This window comes from Anopheles arabiensis, chromosome 2 (assembly GCF_016920715.1).
Source record: "Anopheles arabiensis isolate DONGOLA chromosome 2, AaraD3, whole genome shotgun sequence".
Lineage (NCBI taxonomy): Eukaryota > Metazoa > Arthropoda > Insecta > Diptera > Culicidae > Anopheles > Anopheles arabiensis.
The window spans coordinates 88,673,008-88,688,843 of NC_053517.1; the positions used below are offsets into that span (position 1 = coordinate 88,673,008).

Genomic DNA, 15,836 nt, shown 5'->3' on the forward strand with positions numbered 1-15,836 from the left:
GTACGTGTGCGCGCTTGTGTGTGTGTGTGTATGTGTCATAAAAGTGTGACAAATGACCTGAAACTAAAAAAAGGAAGAAATATTACTAAAAAGGCTGTTACTTCTATTCCCTTTGCTGTACCCATCGGTGTGCGTTCCCGTGAATCGGTAAAATGAACGTACGGCGAACCGGTTCACTCTAGGTTGGGGAGAGACAGAGCGAATCGATTTGACTACCAGAGAAACGGGTAGCGCGACCGAACCGTGTGCAGAGAAGTGTTGCGAAATGATAAATATTTAATAAAATAATCAAAAGTTCGGAGAGCGTGCGAAGCAGCCATTCGGCCAGCTGTTGTTCGCCCGTGCTCCGCTGGCAGCGAGATGAGCGTGAGCTTTACCGGCGCATGAGAAGTGAGTGAGGTGGCGCTGTGGCCTTCATCAAAGGGATGGGGAAGTTAGTGAAATAACTAAATTACTAGAAATGTGTTGTTCTAGTGGTGTGATACATTTTTTTCATAAACAAATCACAAAAAACAGGTTTATTTTATAATAAATTTAATTCAGAGCGAAGTGTGAAATATTTGGAAAAAGAGAAAATACTTCATGAGCCACAAGGCGTCTCCATTTCCTGGAGTATTCTCCGCTCAAGGATAACTAATGAACTCGATAGTTGTTGAAAAATTAAATATTAAATGCAATATTGTGAGGATTAGTAATACAAGCGTAATGTCATTCTTTAAAAGCTCTGCTTTGATTTATCTGATAAGATAAGACTGATTGTAAAACATTGTAGGAATTTTTAGCAAGTTTCTGTAAAAAATGTATTTTAAATTTTTTGATACTTATTTGATGATGTTTAAAAAAAAATTTGTTCAGCAGGATCATTAATGCTTGATTCTGAGAAAAAACGTACAATGAAATATCTGAAATTACTAAAAAAATATAGTTCAAATCGTTATAACTACAATCAGATTAAATAAATAATGCAATGAAAAGTTAAAATCGATGCTCTTCACGGTTTTCATTTGATTAAGACAATTCATAAAGCTCTACGGTGTTCTAACACTAAAATAAAAGACTATTCAAATTTAAATAACAAAAAAACATTTAATATAAATTAAATAAATAAATTGACACTATTCAGTTTTTTTCAATAGTTCGAATCATCAAAACCATGATTCTAACGTCAAATATCCTAATATTTTTTCGTCGTTGCGAAAAAAAACATTTACCCGTGAGCAAACTCTCCTCATCACCGGCAGCGTGAGAAGCACGGAGCGCTCTTCTCACCGGGCGCTCGCCATCAGTACGCTCCAAGCTGTTGTTTTTATGCTGAGCTTCCCCCGTACAGCCCCGTTGCCAGTGCCCCTCCTGATTCAGTCCGTCTTCGGATACATGTTCGATCGCTTCGGTGTACGGTCGGCGCTCGGGGCCGCCGCTACTCGGGCGCTCGGGGACGGATAAAACACACTTTTCACAGCATCGAACCGTTCAGTTCTGGTTTGGTCGCGCATCCCTTCAGAACGGGCCAGTGCGTACGTTGCGTGTTGGCGTTTTGTGTGTGTGAATGTGTGTAGTTCGCTGCTTGTCTCGGTGGTCGACGTACATCGGTACATCGAGTGTTGTGTTCGGTAGGTCGTGAGGGAGTGTGAATAGGGCAAAAGAGAGAGAGAGAGAAAAGAAGAGGAAAAACACAGTGCGGGAACTAACACACGACCAGACACGTCCCGTCAGTGTCAGGTTCAATAAAGTGTGCCCGATATGTTTAACGTGCTGGTGGAGGAAGACACAGGAGAGAGCTCAGAAGGGGCATCCCTTTTATTTTTGATGGTGAGAATGAATTCAATGCCTTAACGCACCGCAAGGCTTCAACAGGCGTTTTTTTCCGATGGGTGTGTTGGGGTTGTGTGTGATTTGTATATGAAAAAAACGGGGGAAAACGAGTGTCTGAAGCGAATATGTGTATGCAAATATGCTTTACATGGCTTTGGTAGACCGGGACGGGCCATCGTTTGAAGTGATTGTGCATCGGTGTGTGTTGCAGTCATAAAGAAGGTGAAAAAGAGAGAGAGAATAGGCCCACACCAGTACTTGATGGTACGTGTGAGTCTATTGTGTGTGTAAGTGCATGTGTCGGTGTTTCGAAGTGAAAACGAAAACATATGAAAGCACCCGATGAGCAACACGGGAAGCCGTATGCCGTTCAGTCCATCCCACCAGCCAAGCAATCCAGCTGAGGCTTTCGCTGAAGAGTGTGGAAAACGTATCGCCTCTTCACCACCGCCGTAGGCACGCCGACACAAGAAGGAAGCATTTGGAGGGACCCAGCACGGAAAGGGGCAGATCAATTACTCACCACAAGCGAAGAATCCCGCTGCAACAACATCGAGTACGAGTCAATTAATTAAAAAAAAAGTACCACCTACCCCGACGGCCGCTGAACGTTGCCGATAGTGTGTAAGTGTTGTCTTCCACCCGCCTGGGCCCTTATATTGACCCTCGTTGTTATTTATTAGTGGCAACTTCCGTTCCTCTGGCAACTCCCATCCACAAAACAGCCACTTTCCCGCTATCCGTTTTTTTATATACCCTTATGACGGAGTATCTCTTTTGTGTCGTCTCGAACATTGGCGGCCCCGTTCGATAGCGGATCCGATAAGACTTATCGATTGCAGCACCTGTACTGGGGAAGGCAAGGGGGAAGGAATAAGAGGAAAATAGAAAGATGGATCACCCCCAAAATACCTTCATTAGTGGGTACGGCTTTCGAGTGGGTTATCCTCCCAATCCCCCTCCCTCCTCCCTATCCGTCCCAAACCACAACCGGGAAGTACCACGATGGAACGATGGGCTTTGAAGCAGTTCGTTGACACCTGCCGATCAAAGAAAGGGATGTATGATGAAATTTAGTCAATAGAGAGAAAAAAAAACTGGGAATAAAGGTATGTGGGACCCAGCTGAGTGGACAGCAAAAAAAAGGGGAAACACAACGGGCGACAAAAAAAAAAGGATCGAAAAGGATCGAACCCAGTGAAGCAGTTTTTAATTAAACTGTATCACCAAACAAACGACACAGGGGAACTGCCCTTCGGGGTAAGGGGCAGCGGACAAGTGGCATTAAATTTAGCTTTCATCCATCGCACGGTGGGAAGCCACAGTGAAATATTGGTTTTTATTCGTTATGTTAGGAGGGGGGTGGGGGATAGAAATGTCCACGGGAAATTGTAAAATGGTTGCAATTGTTCCCCGGGAAGCGGCATTGTTCTATACGAGCCGCTTTGTGTTGTAGGTGGATGAATGGAAGTTCAACTCTTGTTCTCCTCGGGAGTCGTTTTCGCTGCACCCTGTTCGCAGTATAAGACACTCACTACTTCAACGGCTAATGACCCACCACGTGGATGCACTGGAAAGGCGTTTGGAGCGGGCGAGCAAAGAAGCTAATAAAGTGTAGAGGTAGAGGTGGTAATTAATTACAACTAGGTTGCTCTTTGAGCCGTTCTTATAGGGCGGCGATGCTGTTGGGCAGGGAAAGTCGTAAGACGGAAGTTTTCAATGCTTCTTTGCTGTAGGCTAGCTCGGAGAGAAATAAAAACACAACAAAGACGCTCTGTACGGAGTTAGCCCTCAGAGAACTGCGAACAAAAGGTCAATGAAGGATGCTGGAGCTAGCTGCTGCCCAGTGTATTCAATTGGAGCAAAGCATTGTCCGTGTGATGAAAGGACATGCAGCACAGAGAATGGATAACATTTCTTTAATAAAGCCAACAAATATTTCCGTAAGAGCTTTCTTTCGGTGTGTTTTGTGTGTGGAATAGAAAGAGCTTGTTCTCGTGCCTTCGAGGTTTGGTGAAAGTATTGTACGAAACGTTTTGGTCAGAAGGTAAGAGGAAGGTAAAATTGACATTTTGTGTAGGGTTGGGTTGAAAAGATCTGTCGTTTAAATTGAATCTTACTTAGCAAGAGCTAGCTGTTTGTTATGGTAGCTGTTCTAATGGATGTCAAATTCAATTTGAAGCATTTTTCCATGAATCAATTATAGCGTAGCTTGTGATGGAAGAGCTCAAACTGTTCTATGTTGTTTGAGTTAACTAAGATCCACCAGTAATATTCCAATGCACAATTCCATGCTCAAGTCATAATCGGAATGAACAGCTTTAAATTAAAGCTTTATTTCCATTATTTAATGAAATGCTTTTATTCGAAACCTTCTTCCAGCAAGACATTCCAAGGAAATGAGCTTGTTTTGTACATTGCACTGTAGTACACCATCTCTCTTCATGCATATTAAACCGATTGGTGATGGGAGTAAACAGAATCTCACTTTGATGAAATGATAAGACGACGATCAACAACAGCATCATTTGCATACCACAAAGAAAGTCATTATAATTAAGGGAGTGTTCCAGTGAGATGGTACGCTTCAACTGTAGCGTACAATGTAGCATGGAAATTCTGTCAGACAAATGGGCACAGAGAACGAGTATCATCCCATACGTCTTCATCTTTATGGCTTAAAGCCGCCTTAAGGAACGCATCAGAACGTTCCGGTTTTACACCACTGCGACGAGCACGAGAGCAAAAATTGATAATCCGATGTGTTGTAAATAAAACGCGCACAGGGGAAAGCCTGCGAAAAGGTAATCTGTGACGATATTTGCTCTTGTTCATGCTGTTGTTTCGCGGAGGCTGAGACGTTTCTTTACTCGTTAAAATCAGATTCCATATTTTCCCCCCTTTCACTCCGCCCTGGTAACATGATCGTGGTTTATGCTTCCTTGTGCCTCTGTTCGTGCTTGTTCCGTTGGTGTTCCGTTTTGAGCACGATTCCTCCATGTCGTAAGGCCAACCGAACCTGTCTGTGTTCAACAATGTTTTCTGTTAACATTTACATGCCTTTTTCTGTTTTCCTGCCTGTCTAGAGAGCAAAGTCACTGGTGACCGTCAATAAATTGTGCTACACAATCGCACCTGCAGAACGATGCGCAACGGTCGTGCATGCGTATGGTTTGGTGCGCTATTAATAAACATACGCGTGCAGACAGAGCGGACTGGGCATTGCCGTTTTTTCTTTTCCCTTTTCTCTGCGAAACGGTTCCGATGCAATCAGCATCATTAAGATATTAAGCGAGCGCGTGTTGGTGGACAACGGTCGTACGGGACGTTTGCGGCTTTTGGAGCGGCGAGCACCCTCTAAATGAATCATAAAAATCATGATTGCGCCCATTACTGCAACACTCGGGCGAAAGTGCAAGTGGGGGGGGTGGGGAGAGTGAAATTAAAATTAAAAGTATTTTAAGTCTTCGATGCCGCCGTGCGGAGCAATTAAAACCGGTGTTCGTTTGAAGCGGATGTATACAGAGAGAGAAGAAAGTGGTAAAGATGGAATGGCAAGCAGTTTCACTACACTTGAAACATGACTATAGTAGAGGGAAAGAGAGAGAGAGAGAGAGAGAGAGAGTAGTGCGTAATGAGAAGGATAGAAAGACTTGCTAGATGGGATGCATTATAATATCTTGTATTAAGTAGTGTTGGGTTTCATGAATCTTTCGTTGAAATTCATTCAAACGAATCTTCAGTGATGAATGATTCGAATCTCGAGTTGAATCTTCAAAGATTTATGAATCTCTAAAGATTCACAAATCTTCGAAGTTTAATGAATTTTCAAAGATTCGTGAATCTCTATATATTGAGGAATCTCGAAAGATGCATGAACCTTCAAAGATTCTTGAATCTATAAGATTCATTAAAATTCATATATTTCCAGGGTTTTATGAATCTTTAGAGATGTATGATTTTTAAAATATTTAATTAGCCCAATCCCACCTAAAACATACTCGTCGTGAGTTCAATCCTCGCTTGGACCGTCTCCCCGTAGCAAAATAAACTATCCAGCTACGTGGTATCGCTATGAAGTCTCGAAAGCCTGTATAGGCTGGCATGGCCATGTAGAATAATAAAAGAAGAAGAATAATCAAAAGATCAAGCTCAATGAAAGTTTAGAGATTTATGAATCCCTTGAAATTTATTATTTTTTCGGGATTTAAGAATCTTTTGAGATTCACGAATCTTTCGAAATTCACGAATCTTTCGAGATTCATGAATCTTACCAATCGAGATTCAGAATTATTGAATCATTTCAAAGATTCATTCAGATTCATGAATCTGAATCAGATTTCCCCAGACTAGTATTAAGCCGGCATGTGCTGTATCAATGTACGAATATTAATAACATTTAAACTGATTGCCGATCACCTTTACCGTCACATGTTTAGTGGTGTTTGCTTAAAATTAGAGCAGCTAATGATCTAACTTATATGACTAATAGATCTGATCTTTAATCTAAGATGACTAAGAGATCACTCGGTATCATGGCAGAAAACGATTTGAGCAACGTAATAGTACAAAGCTAGAAAGCATTACCTTTTTTCATGTCGTTAATTAAGCATTGTACGTTTCTCTAACCAGCTGATCTGCTAAATCTTTAAAAGTGGGTATTAGTGTCTACAGTTAAAACGAGACAGTAGCAGAATCACTATTTGGTATGTTTTTTTAAATATTATTGCAAAAACAACCAGAATTTTGCATGACAGCAAATGAAATATTGCGACATAAAAGTGTCCAATTCACGACCAAACGACTTCTTCAAGTTTTGCGATAAAGCGCCTTTTAACTACATTCACTAAATTTTCCCGTTCATGATAATTGCTGCGTCAACAGCGACTGCACTTTGATAAAGTTTTCCTAACCTTTCCCGTCTCTCTTTCCACGTACTACGTGTTGTGCGTCCGTGTAAACTGTCGTGCACAAAAAGAAACATTAATTTTAGTAATTTCCCAGATTAAGCACGTGCTATTTCGCTGCTACCTTTCTCCTGCTACTGTTGCTACTGTTGCCGTTTAACCTGCGAGTTCCAGTTCCAGTTAATCTTCACTTCAAACAGTACGGAGCGTAACGATGCAAAACTTTATCCATTAGCGCATCGCTCCAATACGAAACTCCCGCTAGCCGCTGCCACCGACACAGACGAGGTGCGCGCGGTGGTCAACAATTTGTCAATGGTAAAGTTGCCTATGGGTAAGCTTAGCGCCGGCACGAGTACTGACCGTGCCGACTGTGCCTTGCCCAGAACGCAGTGCAGCGCACCGGTCATAAACTCGTAAACGGAATTGGATTCCATTTCCAACACAATAAACTCGTAATCTTGCAACTTGCTATGGCGAGGAGAGGAAAGGGGAGCGTTTGGAATGAACAAAAAAAAAAGATCCGATCTTTCGATCTTCTTTTATCAAGAGCCTGCCAGTCCCTGTAATGCCCGAGCCAAAAAGGGAAAGTGTAATCTTTGTGCTCCGTTTGGCAACGATCCAACACCAGCCGTGCGCCGGGTGGGTTTTATGGATTTTTTGTTGATCTTGGTGGAAGTTATACCTCTGCGAAACATACACACGCTCACAGTCACACGCATTCAGCTTCCTGATGCTTGAAATGTGCTTGTTTGTGTTCGGCAGAGTGCAAACAAGATTGGATTGTATGTAGCCAAGTAGCGGCAACAGCAGCAGCAGCAGCAGCAGTAGCAACACATCAAAACTCTGTGCATAAGGTGGTTACATGTGCCCCGTTGCTATATTTACTCTACCAGGGCGAGCTTTCCATCATCATCATCATCATCATCTTTATCGTGCTCACAGTAGGCGAGCCCGAGCAGCATGATACAAAAACAAGATAATCCTCCGGCCTGCATTCACCGACCCCGACGGAACCGAGTAACACCCGCCAATGCAATGTGGTTCGATGCTCGTCTCCACGCTCCGTTTTATTCGTTGTCCCGTGTTTGAAGCACCGAATCGGTACTGCACGAGTGATGGGAAAATATTAAAGCATCGGACAGTTTGATCCTTGCGTGGGTCGATCGGGACGATCTGCTCGCGTCAGCTCGTGAAGTGTAACGATGCGCTACCAGAACGGTAACAGGCGACCCAAAGCGCCATTTGCAACCGTCAGTTCAATTTTATTATGGTAATAAAAATGTATTTTCGCACATTTACCGCACCCCGGCGGTGGTGCCCCCCCAGGCCTCGTGCAATTGTTTGCCCGCCCGCCGTTCTTGGGCGCGATGCGCGGTTTTCCAACGCACCAAACACCATAGTGCCGAATAGTGCTGAGGAAGCGTTTTGCAGACAAGCATTTGCAGGGGAATGGGAATGAAGAGGGAAGGGAGCTCAATCGACCTGTTTGTTGTGTTATGTGAGGATCGAAGGGTACGAGAGGGGTTAAATGATGCTTTTCATAACGATCGAGAGGCAGAATCAGGTCGTTTGTCTGATTTCATCACGGCCCCGAAGGTAGCAGCAGCATTGGTTTATGACAACACCGTTACTGGGCGGGGTCGACGATGTAGTGTCGGATGCACCCGAAATAAATCCATCCAATTCTGTTGTTAGCGACAACCGGTGCTGCGTTTTGTGACGCGGGAAGGCAAACACACAGTGAGTGACAAGAAAAGTAAAACACAGTTTTGTGCTTTTTAAAATGTAAAATCACTTGAAATTAATTGAAATTGAAATTTTATCACAAAAATACAGTTTTAATAAAACAAATGACCTTACGTTAGTTTAAAAAGATGTTCAAAAAGTTATTTTCAGGTATTCGAATAAAAAAAAACAACAGATTTCTCGTGCAACCGCTCATAATCAATTCGATATACTGTTTTGAGCATAAAAATCATGATTCATTTTAAGCACCATTGGGGGCTTTTACGATACTAGCTGTATTATATGGAGTTTGACATTTGGCGGCAGTAATCTGGTTCAGTATTTCTGCCTGAAAAGTATGTACATAGACCCCAGATTCGATGCTGGTGCGATCCAGAATCAGCTCATGAAGGATTGTTTTTTTTTATTGCAGGATTAATGTTGTGTCAGTAAAGGTTAAAAATTGTTTTCATTGACTTTTTCAAGTTTAATAAAAGTGCTAAAATATATTTTCAACACTAAAAAATTACAGAAAACAATTGTAAAATGCAATTTTTGTAAAAAAAATGGATAAAATTCAATATGACGGACCGTGACTGTGAAATTGATACAACCCGGATGATATGTATTGTTCTACTGACAATTTAGTTAAAATTTAGCTTAAACAATTAAAAAAAGTTAAAATTTTAGCTTTTTGGCTGGTTGTTGTTGGGCAGAATTGAAATAATTAATATTAAAATATTGATTAAAATTATTGTTCTTTATTAATATTTTTAAACTAAGTCCTTTCTTTTGAAGATTTGTTTGAGCTTTTATGCTTATGCCATCGAACAACATTTTGGGCAAAATAGATAAAATAAATAGTATTTGTTTTGATAATTTACAAACTGGACGGATATCACTAATCAGCACAGCTGTTTAATATTGCTAGTACCGTATAAAAGTTGAAGAAATTTCAATGAAAATGTGTTGTTAATAATTACATACATTTAAACGCAATGTACGTTATAATTGCCATTTAATTCCAGCAATCAAAATTTTACTTTATATTATACTTACTTTTTTATACTGTCTGCCAAATGTTTCCAATTGTCACTGTGGCCCACTGTGACCACTGTGCATCTAAATATTTCTCCATCGGCGACGTAAAGTACGGATTCCGCATTTGGGTCGTGATGCATTTTTCTACGCACTTTCTATCGCAACGGTGATTCTATCGCAACGTGATAAAACCGAGCTGGTGGAACGCCTGCCACAACAAGAGAAGGGTGAAGAACGAAATAAGCGACTGCTGCTGCTACTGCCACCGTCTGGCAATGATAGTTCGACAACATAACAGCACCATTAAGCAGTTGTGCCTGCTGTCAATAGAATAAATTTTACATTTAACCCACTTTTGCATCCTTCAGCTGCAGCGGTATGGTGGACCTTTTTGCCCGAATTGGATGGCTGGGAAGCAGGGAGGCAAACCATCAGAGTTGTATTTACACAACCGATAGGGCGCTCGGCGAATCGTGAATGCGAGCACATCTCGCCGGGATGAATTTACCCGACGTGCCCCGGCACGATGCACGATGCATTTAGACGTAAAGAGCAAGCGAGGGGAAAATGTGCAATATCGTCACCGTCGTTTACGTTTTTCAATCACTGGCTAAACCTCTAGCCTTCCCTCCTCGAGGAAGCAGAAACAGTGTGAAACGTGAAATGGCTTCCCTTTTGTGACTGTCGGTATGGCCCGGGAGGTATGCGCTGATTGTGAGGCGGAGAGATATTTTTCCCTCCCCGAATTGAGATGGGATTTCCGATTCCGAAACCGTTTGCTTCTGAGTATTGAGGGTTGTTCGTTTCATTTAAGGTTGGCACACACACACACACAAATAAAATAAAACGATACAATCACGCCTTACCAGGTCATTCGTTAGAGCTGTGCCTGTGTGCCGCTTGCATGCGGTGGGATCCCGAACAGTTGTGGGAAATTTATTCGAGCGCTAAATTGTGCCACTAAACCGTGCCTGCGTTTCGCTGCACAGTGGAGCTTCTTTGCCTCTGCAGGGCAACACATTTGGCAGCTGATCGGTTTGAGGTGTTTCCGGAGGAAACAGAGAGGGAGAGAGAGAGCTAGCAAGTGCCGAGAAAACCAACAACTTCATACAATCATCCAAGTTAGATGAAAGTGTAGAGGCAACGTGAAATAAAACAGGAAAAAACGAACAAAGAATAAGGAGGCCTTTTAAAAACTGCTCTGAAAGAAAAGTTTTTTTGTTGTTGGTCCGTTATTGACGATCAGAAACGGAGGCTGCCAGTATAGGGAAGGAAACATTAACAAGAAGGGCAGGGGAGCAACGAAGAGGGAAGGACACCATCTTCAACCACCCACGGCGAGATGAGCGTATCATAGCGATGATGATAAGTTTTATTGGTTGCTCTAATTGAGTGGAAAGTTTGTTCGGGGTTTTGTTTGGTGCCGGCCATCCTCCCCGGAAAGGCCAGTCGCTTTGTGATGATGATGCCGGCCACTGATCCTCGGACGCTCTCTTTGTGTGTCTTTGTTTGATTGTGTGTGTGTCTGTGTGTGTGTGTACATAGCAGATGCCAAAAGAGGAACGTTCGTAGTGGTAAAACCGGGGGTGGTTGTTTGAGGCGGGTACCGGCCAGCAACGGATACTTAGTGAGCTATAAATGCTCATACTCACATACAAACACACAGCCACACACCAATCCACAAATGGTTTCTATTGTGCTGTGCTGCCAAGCTTAAACCGACCGGTACGGGCATGAAGTGGAAATGCGAGCTCTAATGGGTTATGAATTTGATACTGCATAATGCATTTTGTGTTTGTTTTTGCTGTGGATGTGTCTTATTTGCTGCAGCATGTGTCGAAATGCGGAAAGGGAACGATAAATTTGCTCTCATGCCATTACATACGAATACTGTGGTGTGAAGGTCAAGGAAATGGTTGGTTGGTTGAAATTTCGTTTCCATTGCTGTTGCAACGATCGATACGAACCAGGCGTCTCCATCTGGCACAGAGGGGGATTTGTAGCTTGAGGTTGTAAATTTCGTTTTCAAATTGGATTCCTTTTCATGGCAGGTCTTTAAATATGTTATCCTAATACTGGGCTAGCATTGCATTATTACTTCCGGCCCAATTGTTCCCATTCAAAAGAGACCTATGTAGTATGACCCAATGTAGGTTTAAAGTAGACGCCCAGTACTTTGTAAAGTTCATGTGTCGCTTTCTAGTGTAGCGAAATCACTTAAAAATTATAAATTCTATTTGCTTTTAGTGCAATAGGTAGCTTTGAAATGTAACAGTAGCGTCACAGTAACAATAAATGAACTTACGATCATACTCACCTAGTTTTACAGCTGCGGCTAAGACTGGAAGAGCTACCCTACATAAAGATACTCACTAATAAAATGGGTGCTACCTGTGCCTTTTGCGTGTGAGTGGAACGCAGCGCACAGCAGCACTAGAAGTGTCAACTGCAAATTTATGAAGAGCAAACGAGGCAAGCGATGCCAACCATTAAAACCATAACTCGGCTCGGGAAGTTTAATGCGATAGCGTGAGAGTGCTCTGTTGCGCTGGTGGTGTTGGTGCTGCTGCGGCTACTCAACTTATAATAGTAGATTGTAGTTTTCTCGACCAGGTCGTAAAACTGTGGAAAGAGGGTCGAGCAATCGAGAGCAAACGAGCGGAGGATAAGGAGAAACTCCTTCATACAGTACCCCGTTGTCTGCATTATCTGCACCGGAAAGAGGAAAGCTTAAGATGGCAGTGTATGATGTGAAACGGGCATCCTTTACGACAGGTAGCGAGAGCTTCCCATCAAGAATGTTTCATCTTGTGTGCTCAGTTTGAATATGTGTGTGTTGGCATAGGGGGAGAAAGTTTTAATTTATAGCGCCGTACAGCGGGTAAAAGATAAACGATAGCTGAAATTAATTACATCTAAACCAGCGTGGTACGTTGTTTTTTCATCGTAAATCCTTTCACTGTACAATTAAATTACAGCTGAAACACAGTCACATTTTATCACGCTTACAAAAGTCATTGAATTTTAACCTTTAGCCTACATAAATCAAAGCTTTCATGCCTCGCTGGTAGTGATTTAACTAATTTATCACTTCCAAACCTACACAAAACCACGCCACCGCATGTGAAAGGTGGGATTGCTAGAGTGTGTGGGGGCTTCCCAAAAATCACTTCCCTCCGGCACTTCGGTTCTGCATCATAAATCGTTTAATTTAACGACAAGCTTTTCGGGAAAGTTTTACCACCAGGGTTTAAACCTTTAAACCGTACCCATAGACACACACACACACACAGCGTGGGAGAGAGAGAGAGTCATAAATTGGAAGCTACCCAGTCGTTCGGCGTTTGAGATGGGACAGTTTTGGCAAAAGATTATCGATGACATTGATGACTTTCGGCTCTGGTTCCGGAGCAGCATGGTTGCAACGAGTGCTATCGAGAAAGTTAGTAAAAGTGTGTGTAAGTGTGCGTGTATGGCATCAATCATAGCGGTGGGGAAGGAAATTGCTTCACATATATCACCATTGTGAAGATTCTGCTTGAGCTTTTCAGGGAGGATTTTTGAAGAGTGAATCAGCGTCTTCCTTACACGAAGAAGATGATGCTGATGATGATGCGGCAAATATGACATCGTTCTATTTTAGGGGGGAACACTCGGCGAGACACACAGCAACCTCATCAACACTCGCTCTTCACGGCCGCACGAAGATGTGCGACGAAGATTGGCAGCTGTTACGGGCCTTCGATTTGTCACGTTCAGCACAAGGCCCAATGTTCTGCACGAGTTAACCTTTTCTTCGCATAACATATTCAGAATCAACCAGCGCCACGGCTGCAACGATCGTTCGGTTATGATGCTGCTTGCCTGTCAGTGTGCCAAGCAAGCGAAAGAGTTCATTAAGAAGATTATTCGCTCAACCTACCTTGCCGAGCCAATCAAGCCTTTCGTGCGTTCGATGAAAGGTTGATATGGCATGGAGAGAATTGAAATCAATTGCCATTCGAGGCGGAAATATACACACACACACACTCGGAGCCAGATATCCAGTTCCGCATAACGTTCCATCGTTTTACGAGTTGGGCTCTATGTGTATTATTGGTTCGGGTTGGAAGTAGCGCTGCACCAGAACCGAACCTTAACCGAACTGCTCGAAACCAGGAAAGAGGGAGGAAAAATGATGAGACATCAAAAATTCATCGCAAAATATTAAAACAAACGCAGAACTCAACACTAGCGCAAAAAGCACCGTGACCTTCGAAGCTTTCATGCGGCCAGCTTTTGCTTTGGCTGGCATGAAGCATGAAGCAACCATCGCCCGGGATCGTTTTGATGGTAAGGGTGTACAGCCGGCGGTTCATCTGCTCTGTTATGCCTTCTACCCGGCAATGCCCCTCATCGGTTCCGCCCAGCGTGTATTGTGATTGTAGTAAATTGTGATTTTCCTTTGGCGATGAAGCTGCTTCGGCTGCTTTCTGCGTTTATTCTCATCGCACACACACACACACAATTCGCATTTTCTGCCGCCCGCCTTTGTTGACAGCAAATTTAGGGGCCCGAGACTCGTTTCGGGTGGTGACATTTTACTGTGCCGCCAACGCTCAGAACGCCATTGGATGCTTTTTCGGAAACGGAATCACGTTACGTTACGATGCCTGCCTTTGTGATTGGGAAGAAATTATGAATTTTTATGTAGCGTGTCGTGTGCTTTTGCTTGAGTGCCAGAGCGGTAAGTGGGAGCGAACGATGGCTGAAAAGGGTGGAAAGGCGGGCGAGTGGGTGATTTGCAATTTGTCAAGATTGTGGCAGTATGCACAGTGAAGGTATGTGTGTACACTTGCGATGGGAATGTGTACGTATGAGGAAAATTTATTGATATGATTAAAATAAATCAAACCCGATGACTTAGCTTGAAATGCTCGTACTTTTTTTTCATTTATTTTATATTTGTATAATATTAACAAGCTAAAATGATGTGTTTTTGATAAACCACTGAAAGAAAACAGCATTCAATAACCTTCCTAGTTCCGCTCAATTTGTCTGGGAGTCCCCTCGCAAAGGAAGAAGCGACCGACAAAGCTCACTCCATTCAAAACACAACACTACAGACAAATCAATTTCCGGTGGCTTTTCAGACTCGGACTCGTTGAATGACAAAAAAACTGGACACATCCTTCGCTTGCAACTTGGTGTTTCCATTGAGTATACCGATATGCTTGCTCGTTATGATCGCTCGAAACGACACAAACACAAACAAACAGACAGTAACTGTTTTTTCGTTGTTACTTACAACGGCTTACAGAACCACTTGTGGGCAGGAAGGATATTCATTATTAATTCGTAAGAAGCTAAGAAACAGAGCGGGCTAGTACGGGGACGGGGGTTTTGCAGTTAACGAACGGAAAACGGGTTTGAATATTGATTTTTCATTTCCACGAATATGTATCCAGCAGTAACAGGGGGGATGGCGTTTTAGCAACGAGCAACCTTTGTTGTATATCGATATACTGGGAGCTAATCCTTCCACAAAGATATCGGGAGCACCACACAAACGGAAAACCCAACATGGACGGCAAGAGTTAATAGTTTTGTTTCATGCTTTTTTTTTGTTTGCATTTACAGCTCCAAAGATAGTTTAGGAAGATAGCGGTTTGATGGCGGGTTGATCGTCAAAAGCATACGGTTGGTGAAGGTCGAAGTTGTAGATAATTTTTATAGCCCCATTAGGATAATTCCGTGTTGATAGTTTGGGGCTTTTAACACGTTTCAACCAACCGTTTTGAGTCGATGAAGCTTTTACTGAAAAGTCAAATAATGAAGGATGTTTGTGTGTGTTTAGGTAGTTAAAAGCAGAAGTCATAACCTGATTAGAGTTAAGAAAAGCCATAACTGGGTCAATTTAATCATATAAAATACAGCTCAGAAATACAGCTTTGGAGCTCTGAGGTGTTGGCAAAGCATTTTTACCAAATCAAGATTATAGAAAAATACCATAAATTTTAGAAAAACGGTGAAACTGAACTTTCTTCATCCTAAAGTCCGGTTTACAGCTCCAGTGAAATAGTACGTGAAATTTGGTGTTTTTAGCTACACTTCATTATATTTTAATCAGATTTAGGCTTTCTATTTCTATTTCCCCAAAAAAAAAGAAAATTCTATTCCACAATTATTTAATTGCTAAAACAAATTAAAATGATTGATTAAATGCCTTTGAGATACTTCGCTTTGTTCAAGGCAAAAAATAATGATCAGCGATGAATCACAAGGAAACGTATTTAATTAATTATTTTAATATGTATTGGTGTTTAAACAATTGAGGAATTGAATATCCTTTGTTTAATGGATTAGAAA

The 15,836-nt window shown here is 42.3% G+C and overlaps 1 protein-coding gene across 5 annotated transcripts in view; it reads left to right on the top strand.

Moving 5' to 3' along the window:
• The first annotated feature begins 1,452 nt into the window (after positions 1 to 1,452).
• Positions 1,453 to 15,836, top strand: part of LOC120898513 — a 106,720-nt gene continuing 92,336 nt past the window's right edge. For 2 of the 5 annotated variants that reach the window (XM_040304467.1, XM_040304471.1), the window contains exon 1: positions 1,453 to 1,610. The gene's annotated coding sequence lies outside the window, so the exon portion shown is untranslated. Of the gene's footprint in view, positions 1,611 to 1,644; positions 1,810 to 15,836 lie in introns of those variants that run through there. The other 3 variants (XM_040304470.1, XM_040304469.1, XM_040304468.1) reach the window with 2 other exon arrangements.